The sequence below is a fragment of the Lampris incognitus genome, chromosome 9 (assembly GCF_029633865.1).
Source record: "Lampris incognitus isolate fLamInc1 chromosome 9, fLamInc1.hap2, whole genome shotgun sequence".
Lineage (NCBI taxonomy): Eukaryota > Metazoa > Chordata > Actinopteri > Lampriformes > Lampridae > Lampris > Lampris incognitus.
The window spans coordinates 36,356,653-36,373,532 of NC_079219.1; the positions used below are offsets into that span (position 1 = coordinate 36,356,653).

The 16,880-nt window shown below is 40.8% G+C and overlaps 1 pseudogene; it reads left to right on the top strand.

Moving 5' to 3' along the window:
• Positions 1-380: 380 nt before the first annotated feature.
• The window catches only part of LOC130118534 (myosin heavy chain, fast skeletal muscle-like), a 33,101-nt pseudogene continuing 16,601 nt past the window's right edge, over positions 381-16,880 (top strand).

Below are 16,880 nucleotides of genomic sequence, written 5' to 3' on the forward strand. Positions count from 1 at the left end.
TTCTGTTTGGTCAGAGGTAGGTCTTTATTTTAAAGTAATGAATCTAATATACACAATTTAATTGGCCACCAAGGTATTCCATTAAGAGCTATCACTGCAGATTTGCAACATGTTTTTTGTGTTGTTGTGTTTTTTTTGTATAATTAATTGTAAATTATGCTCAACAAAGGCAAAAGAAATGATAATAAAAATAATTTGATAAAAGTCATTATGTGGTAATGGTTAGTGTAATAAAAAGGTAGAATAAGGGCTTTGCATTTATATTAATTAACACTATCAACCAAGTACTATCTCGATGTAATGTGTGTGCATATACAAAGTATGATGTGCGGTTGTTGCGGTGTCCTTTTGTCCGATGCAGTTTCCCCTGGAGTGCCATCATGAGCACAGATGCGGAGATGGAGGCCTATGGCCCTGCAGCCATCTACCTCCGTAAGCCAGAGAAAGAGAGGCTTGAGGCACAAAACACTCCGTTCGATGCTAAAACCGCCTTCTTTGTGGCCGAACCTGATGAGATGTACCTCAAGGGTAAACTCATGAAGAGAGAGGGCGGCAAAGCCACTGTCGAAACCCTGTGTGGAAAGGTAAAAACTTTTATTGGATATACAATCTTCTGCAAAAGCTCATGAAATTAACACGAGGTTGCAAGCAAATTCAGAACTGAAGATGTCCTTTGTAATTTCTTGAGTAGTAAGTCGTCTTCAGAAAAGAGGAAAACTTAGTAATTGAACACATAACTGAACATGTTGGCTTTAATAGTATTTCCTCAGCCATGGCCAAACCTTCTTAAAGCATTGGGTTAATTGGCTTTTGAGTTTTCTATTATTTTTTCACAGACTCTCACAGTGAAGGAGAATGACATCCATCCCATGAATCCTCCAAAGTTTGACAAAATTGAGGACATGGCCATGATGACCCATCTCAATGAGCCTGCCGTGTTGTACAACCTCAAAGAGCGTTTTGCATCGTGGATGATCTACGTGAGTTTCTTTTCATCACCCGACTCCTGAAAACATTTTCTCCCTGTATCACAAGATGATGAGACACCACCTTTTAATTGCTGTACTTTTAAAAATGTTGGCATTTTTGAAATGATGGGGCCAAAAGTCAATAAGATTCTCATTGAGTAATGAATACATTTTTATACTCTCTGTCATATCAGACCTACTCTGGCCTCTTCTGTGTGGTGGTGAACCCATACAAATGGCTCCCAGTCTACGACACTGTGGTTGTTTCTGCCTACAGAGGCAAGAAGAGGATTGAGGCCCCACCCCACATCTTCTCTATCTCTGATAATGCCTATCAGTTCATGCTTACTGGTGAGGTTATATGTCTATCTATCTATCTGTCTATCTGTCTATCTGTCTGTCTGTCTGTCTGTCTGTTGATCTCTCTATCTTATCTACCTACAAATATACCTAAAAATAAATATCATTATCTTATGTTGAGTGGAGGAGGAAGTAAAACAAAAAAGACATTCACAGGTAAACTTAAATATCCTGCTGAGTTGTTTTAAGTGATTAAGTCCTATGTAACATTTAATCTACTTTACAGTGTTGATGAAACAGCATAAAACAAAACTGCTCAAAAATATGACTACTTTGCAAATCGTTGCACTATTGACTGTCTACAATGAGGAAATACTGATATTGCACATTTGAGATTTTTGCCGGAGATGTAGCTGATCAAAAGTATATTTTTGTATTTCAGATCGCGAGAACCAGTCTGTCCTCATCACGTGAGTGCTAAAACATAGCTTCTGTTGATCAGATGTATACTGGTTCAAACAAACAGTTTAGGACCTGGTTTTCAAATTGTGTAAAGAAACATGAGAGGATTTTATATAGAGGATGATAATAATGACTCTGCATAGATTTGCTTCCAATATGGTACATTTCCAAGAACATAGCTTAGCGATTATTTATGGATGTTATTTGTTTGCCATCATCTGTTATTTATGTTCATCTGTCTGTTGTTTACATAAAGACATATTATGTATGATAATGAAGTAATGAAGTAACGCAGCAGTTGGGCTTGCTGTTCACACCTGATTCTGTCATTTGCAGAGTCAAAAACAAAGCTTTTTATGAACACATACCCAGAATTTCTGGATGGAATTTCCAGAATATTAAAAATTCAAGTCAAATTGATCTTCACATCTTGGTCCTGGTCTGGTCTGATCTGGTACTCTGGGCTTGTTCTGACCAAGTCCTGTCCAAACCAGGTGACTTAAGTTAAGTTCAAGTTGACCCCCGTGGTTTCCTTGAGGTTCGGGAATAAAACCTGAGCTCTGTCCCCTCCAGTGGAGAATCTGGTGCTGGGAAGACTGTCAACACCAAGCGAGTCATCCAGTACTTTGCAACAATTGCAGTGGCTGGAGGCAAGAAGGCCGATTCCAACCCAGGCAAAATGCAGGTAAAATGTAGAATTAAAACTAGAGGGCCATCTGTGTAGCATAGTGGTCTATTCCGTTGCCTACCAAAATGGGGACCTCCAGCTTTGTCGGGCGTCTCTACAGAACAATTGGCCGTGTCCACGGGTGGAAAGCCAGATATGGGTATGTGTCCTGGTCGCTGCACTAGCGCCTCCTCTGGTCGATCGGGGCGCCTGTTCAGGGAGGAGGGGGAACTGGGGGGAATAGCATGATCCTCCCATATGCTACATCTCCCTAGCGAAACTCCACACTGCCAGGTGAAAAAAAGCGGCTGGCGACTCCACATGTATCGAAGGAGGCATGTGGTAGTCTGCAGCCCTCCCTGGATTGGCAGAGGTGGTGGAGCAGCGACCGGGACGGCTCGGAAGAGGGGTAATTGGGCCATACAATTGGGGAGAAAAAGGGGGGGGATAAAAAAAAACAGAATTAAAACTAGAGATAAAGTGGGTGTGGAGGGTGCCCTTGCACTGTTGCATGATTGTTGAATCTCAAAAGAAGGAGGAGGGCTCAACCAACATGAAAAAAAAGGTGAAGGACAAAAAAGGTAAAAAATAAAAATCCTCCAACGGTTACGTGGTTAGAGAAGCTGCAGCCTTCATGAATATGAAGCAGCTTTGAAACTCATGCTTGGTCTTTATTCCATAAGGGTATTTTGCTCTCTTTTTTGTCTTATCATTAGCTTTTTAATGTATTTGGCTGGACCTACAAAAGACAGGAAAAAAATATGTTTAATCTGTAGAGGCACATTGGTTTTCTATAATAAAAACCTGTTGTCTGTGACCTAACTATCCGTAGAGGTGTCTGAAAATATATGAACATGAGGGGGGAAAATGCTACCTACTTATATGTCTTAGTATATGAAGCTTTTGTCAAATATGAATTCACCTTGGTCAGAAGACTTACTTTTCATATCCTGTCGTAGGGGTCTTTGGAGGACCAGATCATTGCAGCCAACCCTTTGCTGGAGGCGTATGGTAATGCGAAAACTGTGAGGAATGACAACTCCTCCCGTTTTGTAAGTAATACATAATGAAGCCCCATAAATGTTTCCAGGTGACCTCTATGTCACCAAAAGCCTTACTAGACCGTTATATAAGACTAATCCTAACTGCTCCATCAGCCAGCCTTGTTATTAAAGGCGACAGGGTGTTTTCTGTAAGAGCCCCACAGCTGTGGAACTCCCCACCTGAGGAAATTAGGCTAGCAAGCTCACTGCCTTCTTTTAAATCACTTCTTAAAACTTGCTTTTATTGGAAGGCTTTTTTTTTCATTAATAGTAAATCCATTGTTGCCCAATTTTTTTTATTTATCTATTTTTATTTTGTTTCTATCTTTTACTTTTATAATTGTACATTTTTAATTCTTTATACTGTATATTTTTCTTTCATCACCTTATTTTGTTTCATTATAATCCTTGTTCTATCAGCTCTAATTATCTTCGTTTTAATTATGCTCTTGCGACTTTATCCTGACCATGTTTTACCTTGTTCTGTGGAGCAGATCTGGCATTATGTCCTATATTTCTATTGTATTTTGTTGTGTTATCTTGACTATGTGCATTATTTTAGCCTGTTGTGTAAGGCACCTTGTAACATTGTTTAGAAAGGTGTGATATAAATAAAGTTTATTATTATTATTATTATTATTATTATTATTATTATTATTACTGTTATGCAATCAGGGTCTTTTTCTGGACTTCATCAGAATCCATTTCGCATCTACCGGCAAGCTGGCCTCAGCTGATATTGAAACATGTAAGTATATTAGAGTTGAGGTATTAAGGAGACACACTGTTTGGATTTGCACTCAAACATGTGATCATAAATATGTCACTTTGTATTGTAGCTATTCAGTATACCATCACTAATGTAAATCTCTTGAGAATGGGTTTGGTGATTGGTCCATCTGGTTTACTGGATGGAGGCAGTCCTGTGAAAAACTTGTAATTATGTTTTAACTCAACTTTGCCTTACGATATCACTTTAACATTATCTATCTTGACAGATCTGCTGGAAAAGTCCAGGGTGACTTTCCAGTTGTCCGCTGAGAGGAGTTACCACATCTTCTACCAGCTCATGACTGGACACAAGCCCGAACTAATCGGTATGATTGTGCAAATGTTGCTCTCCTCTTGAGAAGTATCTTTATTGACATACATAATTATGACTTTCTTATCCTGACAATTGCATTACAGTAAATTATGAGAATTCATACAGCGACATCTATAATGATGTGGAAGGTATAAACTTGGCATTATTATCTATTATTTATTTCAAAAAGTAACCAACCCCCCCCCTACACACACACACACACACACACACATAACTTATGGATCCAAAAGGTGTGGGATGTCTACCATATGGAACAAATTACATATTTATTAAAGCTCAAACAATGTATATTTACTAAGCGGTGGGGCCCTGCCATGGATCCACTAATACAGTGAGGGTTTTTTTTTCTCTTTTCTTTTTTATTCTCTTCCCTCACTTTCCACTTCTATGTGTTGTTTCTCTGGTTTATAGCAGATCCCTTGTTTATGTGACTATTCCTTTCCTTTGGAATGGATCTTTTTCGTTGTTTGCCTACGTAATATTTGAAAGTCATTGTGAAGACTTATAGATACAACTGTAAAAGGAAAAGTGTTGTTGTATGAAAATATATTGTGATATTGTATAAAACTAAATAAAAATTAAGTAAAAAAACAAAAGTAACCAAATCTGGAATAAATTTGCAGAAATCTGTGCAAGAGGTATTTTGTCAGGGCCGGGTAAATGACTGGCATGCTGCAGGCACAATAACCAATGTAGTAAAGATATAGAAAATAAGATACAGATAAACCATACTGAGGTACTATTTTTGAAGCTATATCTTGTGGTAATTGTACTTTACTGGGTATCACATAGTATACTGTAATAGGGAATGAAGAAAGAGAGAAGTTATGGCATGTTAAAAACTTCAACCAAACCCAGAACCACAATGTCACAACTGGTACGTGACGTTACTGTCAACCCAGCTAGAATGCCACATGTCCCTTCATTCCTAAAAATAAACTTGCTAATAGATACACATGTTGTATGTCATTAACACAATTAATTTACCTCATCTGGGACTTTCTACCAGCACATCTTGCTGTCAACAAGGCATTATTACAAAACCATGCTAAAATTGGGCTAAAACGAAATAAATTATCATACAATTTTTATAAGTTGATTGAAAAGAAATAAATATAGTTGGAAGATGTCTTGATTACTTGTTTACAAAAAGAGTCTTAAAAAAAGTTGAACCAGTTCATCTGGACACGACATGCATGCATAAAGACATTTACAAAAATAATATATTTTCTATGGGTATAAAGTTAACCCTGAAATGTAGAATAAAAAGAAACGCAAAAGTGAGGGTACACAGTACCATGCATTTCCAGTTAATACAACGGTTAAACACAAAAACTGGCCTTCATAGCATTCTGACAGGCTATTTAAAAAACAGAGGGTTTTTTTTTTCCTTTAGCAATCAGAGAGGTGTAAAGGTAATTTATTGTCCTCTTTTCCTGACAATCTATTGCAAATATGAGAGAGATGTGTATTGCATCATTTCTGCTAAGACGGAGGTGTCATTCCCTCTCATTGGCTCTCGGCAGTTGCTTGCAAACTTTCACTTTTCACGACAAAAATAGTAACAGTGAAAAATATCATTCACACTAATGCCTTATTAACTCTTACATGTCTTGATAATACTTTGTAGACGCTCTTCTGATCACCACCAACCCCTATGACTATCAGATGATCAGCCAGGGAGAGATCACTGTGAAGAGCATCAACGACACAGATGAGTTCATTGCAACAGATGTAAGTCAATGAAAGATATTTTACTGGGATATTTGTACATTTTGGGACCGTGAAAAGAAAAATCAATAATATGATCCACTACACTTAATATTTTGAAAATCAAATGATTATATGAAATGAGCAGTGATTGTAAGAGAAAAGAGTAGAAATTAAATAGTGTTTTCAGGTTTCAGAGTGAAATGCTTAGGATTTAAAATTTGCTAATTTTGGGGCATCCAGTTAGCATAGCAGTCTATTCCATTGCTCACCAACACGGGGATCACTGGTTCAAAATCCTGTGTTACCTCCGGCTTGGTCAGGCATCCCTACAGACACAAATGGCCGTGTCTGCGGGGGGGGGCTGGTCGCTGCATTAGCGCCTCCTCTGGTCGGTCGGGGTGCCTGATCAGGGGGGAGGGGGAACTGGGGGGAATAGCGTGATTTTCCCACATGCAATGTCTCCCTGGCGAAACTCTTCGCTGTCAGGTGAAAAGAAGCGGTGGTGACTCCACATGTATCGGGGAGGCATGTGGTAGTCTCCCGCCCTCCCCGGAACGGCAGAGGAGGTGGAGCAGTGACCGGGACGGCTCAGAGAGTGAGGTTATTGGCCAAGTGCAATTGGGGAGGACTTTTTCTCTGTTTTTTCTCTGAACCGTAGACTGCCATTGATGTCTTGGGCTTCACTGCCGAGGAGAAGATGGGCATCTACAAGCTGACCGGTGCTGTGATGCATCATGGGAACATGAAGTTCAAGCAGAAGCAGCGTGAGGAGCAGGCCGAGCCCGATGGCACAAAAGGTTATTATCCATTAATCAACCTGTTCCTTTTAACAAGGATAAGATTTGCACTTTTGTACCTACAAACTAAAAAAAAAAGAGGAATACTTCTTTTTCTGTATCAGATGCTGATAAAATTGCCTATCTGATGGGCTTGAACTCTGCTGATATGCTCAAAGCCCTGTGCTACCCCAGAGTGAAGGTCGGCAATGAGTTTGTAACCAAGGGTCAGACTGTGCCACAGGTAAATTACACTGAAACATTTATTATGAATATACTTCTCCTTCCATCCAGCAACCATCCCTTCATCCTGCTTATCTAGTCGGGGACGTGGACTTTGTATTTTATGGTGAAATCAATACATATGAATATATAGAATTATGTATAATGCAAAGCACATTGTATTTTAATGTGAATGTAATGTGCAGCTACAAGGACACCCCATCAAAAGATGTGGTACAATATATGATACCAGTATCAATTTTTCAGTCAGTCTGCCAACAGAAGTGCTGAAAAAAGAGAAAGTGACAATACGATACAATTCAGCATTGTTCATTGTCTGTTTATCTTGAAAATTCTTGGAAAGGCCAGCTTTTACATTACAAAAGACAGCACGACAGATGTACAACTCTGCACCTTTCCTACAAATAGTGCTGCAATTTGTTCCATTATTGTTATATTATACTGTTATTTTCTGCTCGTGTTATTTTTCTGGCCGTGCTCAGATTCTCAGCTGAATCCTCTAAGCGTCATCTTTAACAGAGAAGATGAATAAAGTACTGAATCTGTCTTTCTAGGTTAACAATGCCACCATGGCTCTCTGCAAGTCTGTCTATGAGAAGATGTTCTTGTGGATGGTCGTCCGTATCAACGAGATGCTGGACACAAGGCAGCCAAGACAGTTCTTCATTGGCGTGCTGGATATCGCTGGCTTTGAGATCTTTGATGTGAGTACAGGAAAACTACTACTACTACGACTACTACTACTACTTTCGGCTGTTCCCATTAGGGATCGCCACAGTGGCTCATCTGTTTCGATCTCTTCCTGTCCTCTGCATCTCCCTCTGTCACACCAGCCACCTGCATGTCCTCCCTCACCACATTCATAAACCTCCTCTTTGGCCTTCCTCTTTTCCTCTTTCCTGGCAGCTCCATATTCAGCATCCTTCTCCCAACATACCCAGCATCTCTCCTCCACACATGTCCAAGCCATCTCAATCTTGCCTCTCTTGCTTTGTCTCCAAACCGTCCAACCTGAGCTGTCCCTCTAATCTTTCCTAATCCTGTCCTTCTTCATCACTCCCAATGAAACTCTTAGCACCTTCAACTCTGCCACCTCCTGCTCCACCTCCTGTCTTTCCGTCAGTGCCACTGTCTCCAAACCATACAATATAGCTGGTCTCACAACCATGTTGTAAACCTTCCCTTTAACTCTGGTTTGCTCTTAACTCTTTAACTTTTAACTTAATTTACATTTTTAAGCTCTGTAACCCTCACTTGAGTACAGGAAAACTAAAATGACTAAAAATTGGAGTCTCTTCAAGCAACCTTTTTAGCTGGGGTATTTGTGGAGTATTTAAGTATTTGAGAACATGTCAACCATTATTGTCATTTAAAACCTGGAAAAATATTGACCTTTTTATTTTACCTTTTTATTTATTTGTCTGTTTCTTATTTATTTGCTGATTCTTCAACTTATTCTAGTAGTGAATATAAGAATAACCCTACAATACTTTTTTTTCTTTTTTTTCTTGGACAATCAGTTAATTTCATTTTCCATTTATTCTAGTTCAACAGCTTGGAACAACTCTGCATCAATTTCACAAATGAGAAACTGCAACAGTTCTTCAACCACCACATGTTTGTGCTGGAGCAAGAGGAATATAAGAAAGAAGGCATTCATTGGGAGTTCATTGACTTTGGCATGGACTTGGCTGCCTGCATTGAGCTTATTGAGAAGGTAGTTAAAAAAAAGAATCTTTGGGAGGTCTAAATTATCGATTTTTCTACTCACATATTTAGTAAAATTCCCCTCTCTCCCTTTGTTAATGATCAAGTTTAGACTACTCTCTATCTTATTCTACCTTTGTATGTTTGCCAAACATACAACGGATATCTTGGCACTCTCTTTCTCCCTCTCCCCCCCCCCCCTTCTCTCTGTCTGTCTGTCTGTCCATCTCTCTCACTCTCTCTCTGTGCACATTAGCCAATGGGCATCTTTTCCATTCTTGAAGAGGAGTGCATGTTCCCCAAGGCCTCGGATACCTCTTTCAAGAATAAGCTGCATGACCAGCACCTTGGCAAGACGAAGGCTTTTGAGAAGCCCAAGCCAGCCAAGGGCAAGACTGAGGCTCACTTCTCCCTGGTCCATTACGCCGGCACGGTCGACTACAATATCACTGGCTGGTTGGACAAGAACAAGGACCCACTGAATGAGTCTGTGGTTCAGCTTTACCAGAAGTCGTCTGTAAAGCTGCTGGCTTACCTGTATGCATCTCATGCTTCAGCCGAGGGTAAGGTCACAATACACGTTAATCGATCCAAACAGTGCGATTCACTTTTATATGCATTAAAGGCTAACAAGCGTGGAACATGGCTGATCTTATTCAATATAAATGGTAAATGGACAGCATCTGTATAGACTTTTCTAGTCTACCAACCACTCAAAATGCTTTACAGTGTACGCCTCACATTCATCCATTCACACACACATTCATATATTGATGGTGGAGGCTGTCATGCAAGATGCCAACCTGCTGATTAGGAGCAGTTAGGGGTTCAGTGTCTTGCTCAAGGACACTTCAATATGCTCTCCAAAGGAGCTGGGGATTGAACAGGGCAACCTTCTGATTACTAGACGACCCGCTATACCTCCTAAGCCATCCATCCATTATCCAAGCCGCTTATCCCAATTGGGGTCGTGGGGATGCTGGAGCCTATCCCAGCAGTCAATGGGTGGCAGGTGTGGAGACACTGGACAGGCTGCCAGTCCATCACAGGACCAAAATATTCACACCTAGGGACAATTTAGTACGGCTGATTCACCTGACCTACATGTCTTTGGACTGTGGAGGAAACCGGAGCACACGGAGGAAACCCATGCAGACACAGGGAAAACATGCAAACTCCACACAGAGGACAACCTGGGATGACCCTCAAGGTTGGACAACCCCAGGGTTCGAACCCAGGATGTTCTTGCTGTGAGGCAACTGCGCTAATCAACCACTGCGCCACCGTGCCGCCTCCTAAACCATACCGCCCCAAAATACAACACATACCTATAATTAACACAGCACTCTATAAAATGCATGTGAAATGTATTCATCTTAAAAAAAAACAAACAAACAAAGCAAAACACATTTTTAACAACAGTATTGTCTCAAATACTGATGATCGGTAAAACAGGATCTTGTCTTTTTTAAACAGATACTGCTGCAGCCAAAGGAGGTGGAAAGAAGGGAGGTGGTGGTGGTGGAAAGAAGAAGGGTGGTTCCTTCCAGACTGTGTCTGCTCTCTTCAGAGTACGAACCATATACACTTTTTATATTTCTGGTTGATAATGAGCTAAGGCTTTGGTGCTGGCATCCCTGTCTGACGCTTTGTCTCTTCCAGTTACGGTTTCATTTTGTCAGTGTCTAACAGAAACCTTGTGATTGCACCATGTCATTTCTAAAATTTATGAAAAACTAGTAAACATTTGCATATTGTAATATTCATTTATTTTGACATTTTATAACATATGTCAATGTTCTGGTCATTTACCAAACGTCAGAAAGTGACAAGTGTAATTTACAGTCAGACAAGTGAAACAGGCAAAATTGGGGTCACAGGTCTTCTGCAGGATACTGAGTATTTATACGAAAGATAATGACAGCCATGTTGATGGAATATAAACTTTATTACTCCTGACTTCCAGTTCTGATTGTGTGATTGATTATATTCATAGGAGAATTTGGGCAAGCTGATGACCAATTTGAGGAGCACTCACCCTCATTTTGTTCGATGCCTGATTCCCAATGAAACCAAGACCCCAGGTGAGAAAAAAATAAAAATAAACATGAATGATTCATATAAACACATTTTCCTGCATACACAGGTCAAATTCTACAAAACACCTGTAATCAGGAAGAACCAGCTTGATAAACCACGTAAAATTGATGTTTATAATCACTTCCTTCAACATCCAAGAAAGTATCATGAATACATACTAAGAAACAAGGTTTCTATCCAAATGACATACTATCCATCCATTCATTAGCCAAACCGCTTATCCTGCTCTCGGGTCACGGGGATGCTAGAGCCTATCCCAGCAGTCTATAGGTAATTGTTTTTGACTATGTCAAGGTCTCATGGAGAATTTCCTGGTCATCCACCAGCTGAGGTGTAATGGTGTGCTGGAGGGCATCCGAATCTGCAGAAAGGGCTTCCCAAGCAGAATCCTCTATGGTGACTTCAAGCAAAGGTGACTTACCAATAAGTTTGCTGCAATCTTACATCCCTGCAAAAATATCAGCTTTCCTTGCACGTAGAAAATGTTTCATAAATGTGAGGCAACACTGTTAAAAATCTATCACGATCAAATGTTTTGGAAATAGGGGTGTCTGGGTAACGTAGCAGTCTATTCCGTTGCCTACCAACACGGGGATCGCCGGTTCGAATTCCCGCGTTACCTCTGACTTGGTCGGGCATCCGTCCTCACAGACACAATTGGCCGTGTCTGCGGGTGGGAAGTCGGATGTGTGTATGCGTCCTGGTTGCTGCATTAGCGCCTCCTCTGGTCGGTCAGGGTGCCTGTTCAGGGGGAAGGGGGGAATGAGGGGAATAGCGTGATCCTCCCATGTGCTACGTCACCCTGGCGAAACTCCTCACTGTCAGGTGAAAAGAAGCGGCCGGCGACTCCACATGTATCGGAGGAGGCATGTGGTAGTCCGCATCCCTCCCCAGATCGGCAGAGGGGGTGGAGCAGCAACCGGGACAGCTCGGAAAATAAGGTAATTAGCCAAGTACAATTGGGGAGAAAAGGGGGGGGGACCCCCCAAAAAATAGTTTAAAAAATGTATTTGGAAATATAACCACAAGTTTGTGAAACCCTGACAGTAACTGAACTTAACAAAGAAATTAACTTTCAATGTAACAGTAATAGCAACCTTATCTGAACCAGTGTTTTTGTCTTGACGATACAAAGTACTGAATGCCAGTGTCATCCCTGAGGGACAGTTCATAGACAACAAGAAAGCCTCAGAGAAACTCTTGGGCTCCATTGATGTGGACCACACCCAGTACAAATTTGGACACACTAAGGTTTGAATGCTTTAAACAGTTCAGATTTACTTTTCAAGACAATGTAATGTCATCATGTGAGAACTTTTTCATTTTTTTTTCTATTCTTTAATATGTGAATAGGGTTCACTGATGTTACTGGTATGTCCACCCACCGTACCCAATTTAGATATGATTGGTATTTGAATTGAACACAATAGTTACTTTGCAGGTTTGATTATCAAAAAATTTGGTTAAACTCAGTATTAATTTTGAGAACAATGTGCTTTCTTTATTGAATAAAAGCACATTCCAAGTAAATTAACTGTCTTTTTAACATTTCTACATCCCGTTTGCACTTCTAATGCACTTCGAAATCCCTTCAGACCATATTCATGTGATTTCCTCAATAAAACCACCCATTGACGAGCTCATTGTCACAGAATTCATTATGTTGAAAAGGTTTGACATCTTTTGAAAAAGATTTTATTTCTGATATTATAGAACCAAAAGTACCAAGCTTTTTTGATTCCAAGACACAGACGTCTTCCTAAATCTGTAGTCCTTTATTAACCAATGTACACCTCGACCCAGGTGTTCTTCAAGGCTGGTCTGCTGGGTACGCTGGAAGAGATGAGAGATGAGAAGCTGGCTGAGCTGGTGACCATGACTCAGGCTCTGTGCAGAGGTTACCTGATGAGGAGAGAGTTTGTTAAGATGATGGAAAGGAGGTTGGTGGAAAAATACATGAGACATGCTGGCCACTGAGAACCAAAACATATATAATGTTTTCACACTAGCTGAATTACCACATTAACACAGCATCAATCAGAGAGAGAGGAGCTCATTAGTGAAGTCAGATAACTTTTTTCTCAGAATGGGACAAACAAAATAGTTGCACACAACATCTTTATATGAGGTTGGGAGGCACTGGGTGACACTGCATAGATGGATATCTATCTAGCTATCCATCTATTTGTTATATAGATATAATAATCCAGTGAGTCAAGTAAATTCTTTATGAGACAGTACAAGCCTGTTTCATGCCATAAGCAATCATCAATTGACAGCTGACGATTGCTTATGGCCTGAAATAGGCTTGTACTGTCTCATAAAGAATTTACTTGACTCACTGGATTATTATATATATATATATATATATATACACACACACAGAGAGAGAGAGAGAGAGAGAGAGAGAGAGAGAGAGAGAGAGAGAGAGAGAGAGAGAGAGAGAGAGAGAGAGAGAGAGAGAGAGAGAGAGAGAGAGAGAGAGAGAGAGAGAGAGAGAGAGAGAGAGAGAGAGAGAGAGAGAGAGAGAGAGAGAGAGAGAGAGAGAGATAGGTAGGTTCAACTTCCGGTGTGGGAAGATGGCTGCGCGACTTTGTATTTGCAGCGGCCTCACCCAATTCTGGTGTTGGAAGATGGCGGCACAAATTCATATTTGCAGGGGCCTCACCCAGTACCGTCCATGCAGTGTCTTTGTCCACATCTGCATCTAAGTTTTGTCTTCATTTGATGGCTGGGAGAGCTGGCGCTGGATCGGCTGGGAGAGTGGGCAGGTTAAGCTAACTGCTAGCCCATGCAGACCGGCAGTTCCGATAACACCAAGGGTGGTCTGGCGACGGCCTCACCTGGTGTTGACTGGTGTTTTTGATGTCATTGTGAGGAGTGCGGGGAGGTGTGTCGAGGGTTTCTGTTTGGGAGAGCTTGGTCTGCTTCGTCCGGTGGGCCTGGGGACCATGGCCCCTGCCTGGAGCTGCACCCAAGGAGGAAACGCAGAGGGCGGTCTGACAGGATGTGGAAGGGGGGTGGGCTAAGCTAAATGCTAGCCCATGCAGACCGACGGTTCCAACTTACATTCTGGCTGGCGTTTGTTCCCTTGGACAGTGATCCTTTTTTTTTTTTAGTTTCGATACATGCGTTAGTTTGGATATGTGTGTTGTTGTAGTTTTTGGATGTGTTTTTGTCTTAGTGTTGTACTGCTGGGGGCTGGGGGAAACAGCATTTCGTTTCATTTCATGTATGCAAGTGCATGACGTGAAATGACAGTGTTCCTGATTTCCTGATTCCTGATATATATATATATATATGTGTGTGTGTGTGTGTGTGTGTGTGTGTGTGTGTGTGTGTGTGTGTGTGTGTGTGTGTGTGTTTGCCTCTATACAATTTTTTTTCTTGTACATTCCATTAGGTGGTCATGCTATGCTGTCCAGTTGGTTGCACATAATCATATAAAATTAACAATTATTGTTCCTTGTTGTTCATTGTTTTCAGGGAGGCTATCTTTACTATCCAATACAACATCCGCTCCTTCATGAATGTGAAGAATTGGCCATGGATGCATCTGTATTTCAAGATTAAACCTCTGCTCAAGAGTGCTGAAACAGAGAAGGAGTTGGCCCAGATGAAGGAAAACTATGAGAAGATGACGACTGACCTGGCCAATGCTCTGGCCAAGAAGAAGGAGCTGGAGGAGAAGATGGTTTCCCTCCTGCAGGAGAAAAATGACCTCCAACTGCAAGTTGCAGCTGTAAGTGGATTACAATAACAGATATGTCATATTCACTGTCAGATGGAGGCGGTTTCTCACCAACATGCTTTAGATCAATGTTTGGATATTAATTACTGTTGACATTTTATATTCGTTTTAATGATGTGCAACATGATTTCACAAATGCTGTGACTAATGCTTACACACCCTCACTTCAACTGCAGCAGAATTTGATGAAAAATAACCTCTGTGGTTACTATTTCCTCAACAATACTCCTTTCTCTTATTGCTATCAAATAAATGCTGCACCTACAGGAAAGTGAGAACCTCTCAGATGCTGAGGAAAGGTGTGAGGGGCTCATTAAGAGCAAAATCCAGCTTGAGGCTAAGCTCAAAGAGACGACCGAGAGGCTGGAGGATGAAGAAGAGATCAATGCCGAGCTTACCGCCAAGAAGCAGAAGCTGGAAGATGAGTGCTCCGAACTGAAGAAAGACATCGATGACTTGGAGCTTACTCTGGCCAAAGTGAAGAAGGAGAAGCATGCTACGGAGAATAAGGTATTAATTATGTTAGTTTTATATTTTGGCTTTATTTTTTTTAATTTTTTTTCAACTGCAAATCAAAAGTAAATTGTAATAGACACATTTTTGGTGTACATATACTTATGTAAGTACCAATTAAACATGAGACAACATTCATATGTCTGCAGTGATGCTAAAAAAAAGAAAAAGAAAAGAAAAGCATAAATGTCAAGTGATTATGATAAAAGCTATAATTCACATCCGGTAAGCGTAGCGGTCTATTCTGTTGCCTACTAACGTGGGGATTGTCGGTTCGAATCCCCATGTTACCTTTGGCTTGGTCAGGCGTCCCTGCAGACAAAATTGGCCGTGTCTGCGGTTGGGAAGCTGGATGTGGGTTTATGTCCTGGTTGTGTCACTAGCGTCTCCTCTGGTCAGTCTGGGTGCCTGTTCAGGGGGGGGGGTACTGGGCGGAATAGCGTGATCCTCCCACACGCCATGTCCCCCCTGGTGAAACTCCTCACTGTCAGGTGAAAAGAATTGGCTGGTGACTCCACATGTATTGGAGGGGACATGTGGTAGTCTGCAGCCCTCCCCGGATTGGCAGAGGGGGTGGAGCAGTGACTTGGACAGCTCGGAAGAGTGAGGTAATTGGCCAAGTACAATTGGGGAGAAAAAACAAAAAACAGTTATAATTCATAGCGTTTGATTCTCAGTGTAGATGAGCTGTTTTTCTTGTTTCTATTTGTTTCTATTTTATTATTTTGTATGTTGTTAGTTTTTAGTTATTAGAGCGTGAGTGTCTGTAATAGAACCCCTTTTCCCCTTGGGGGTGAATAAAGTATGCTGATTCTGATTCTGAACTGATCGATAATTGTAGTAATATTTGCAAATGTTCCCGACGCCTTTCTAGGTTAAGAACCTGACCGAGGAAATGGCCTCCCAGGATGAATCCGTTGCCAAGCTAACCAAAGAGAAGAAAGCTCTTCAGGAGGCCCACCAGCAGACACTGGATGACTTGCAGGCAGAGGAAGACAAAGTCAATTCACTGACCAAAGCCAAGACAAAGCTGGAACAGCAAGTCGATGATGTGAGTAAACACCGTTTGCCATTAATGAGTAGTGCAGACTGGAGATGTGCTATGTATCAATTATTTTAGGCATGGAATTGGAAAAAAATAAAATACTGTCATGAGTTACTGCTTCTACTCATGAAGCATAAAACATGTATTGACTGATGCTATCCTGACTGGCTAGTGGATGATGCTGATTTGAGTGACCTATGCTCGACCTGGCTATATTATTATATTATATTATTTACTTTATTTTATTGTTTGCTTTTGTGTGTGCATGCTTTTTAGATCTGTATGTGATATGAAAAAAAGAAGGAAAAAGTAACACAGATTGTTTTTGAAGACAACATTATAGAGGTCGGTTAATATGTGGGTGTCACCATGTACATTTCCAAACAAACAAATCAAATGACATTCTAATGATTCCAAAGTTAATATGAAGGTAATAGTTCAGGTCATTGACAATATTATAGCTTATGGAGTAGGTACTTAATAAGGT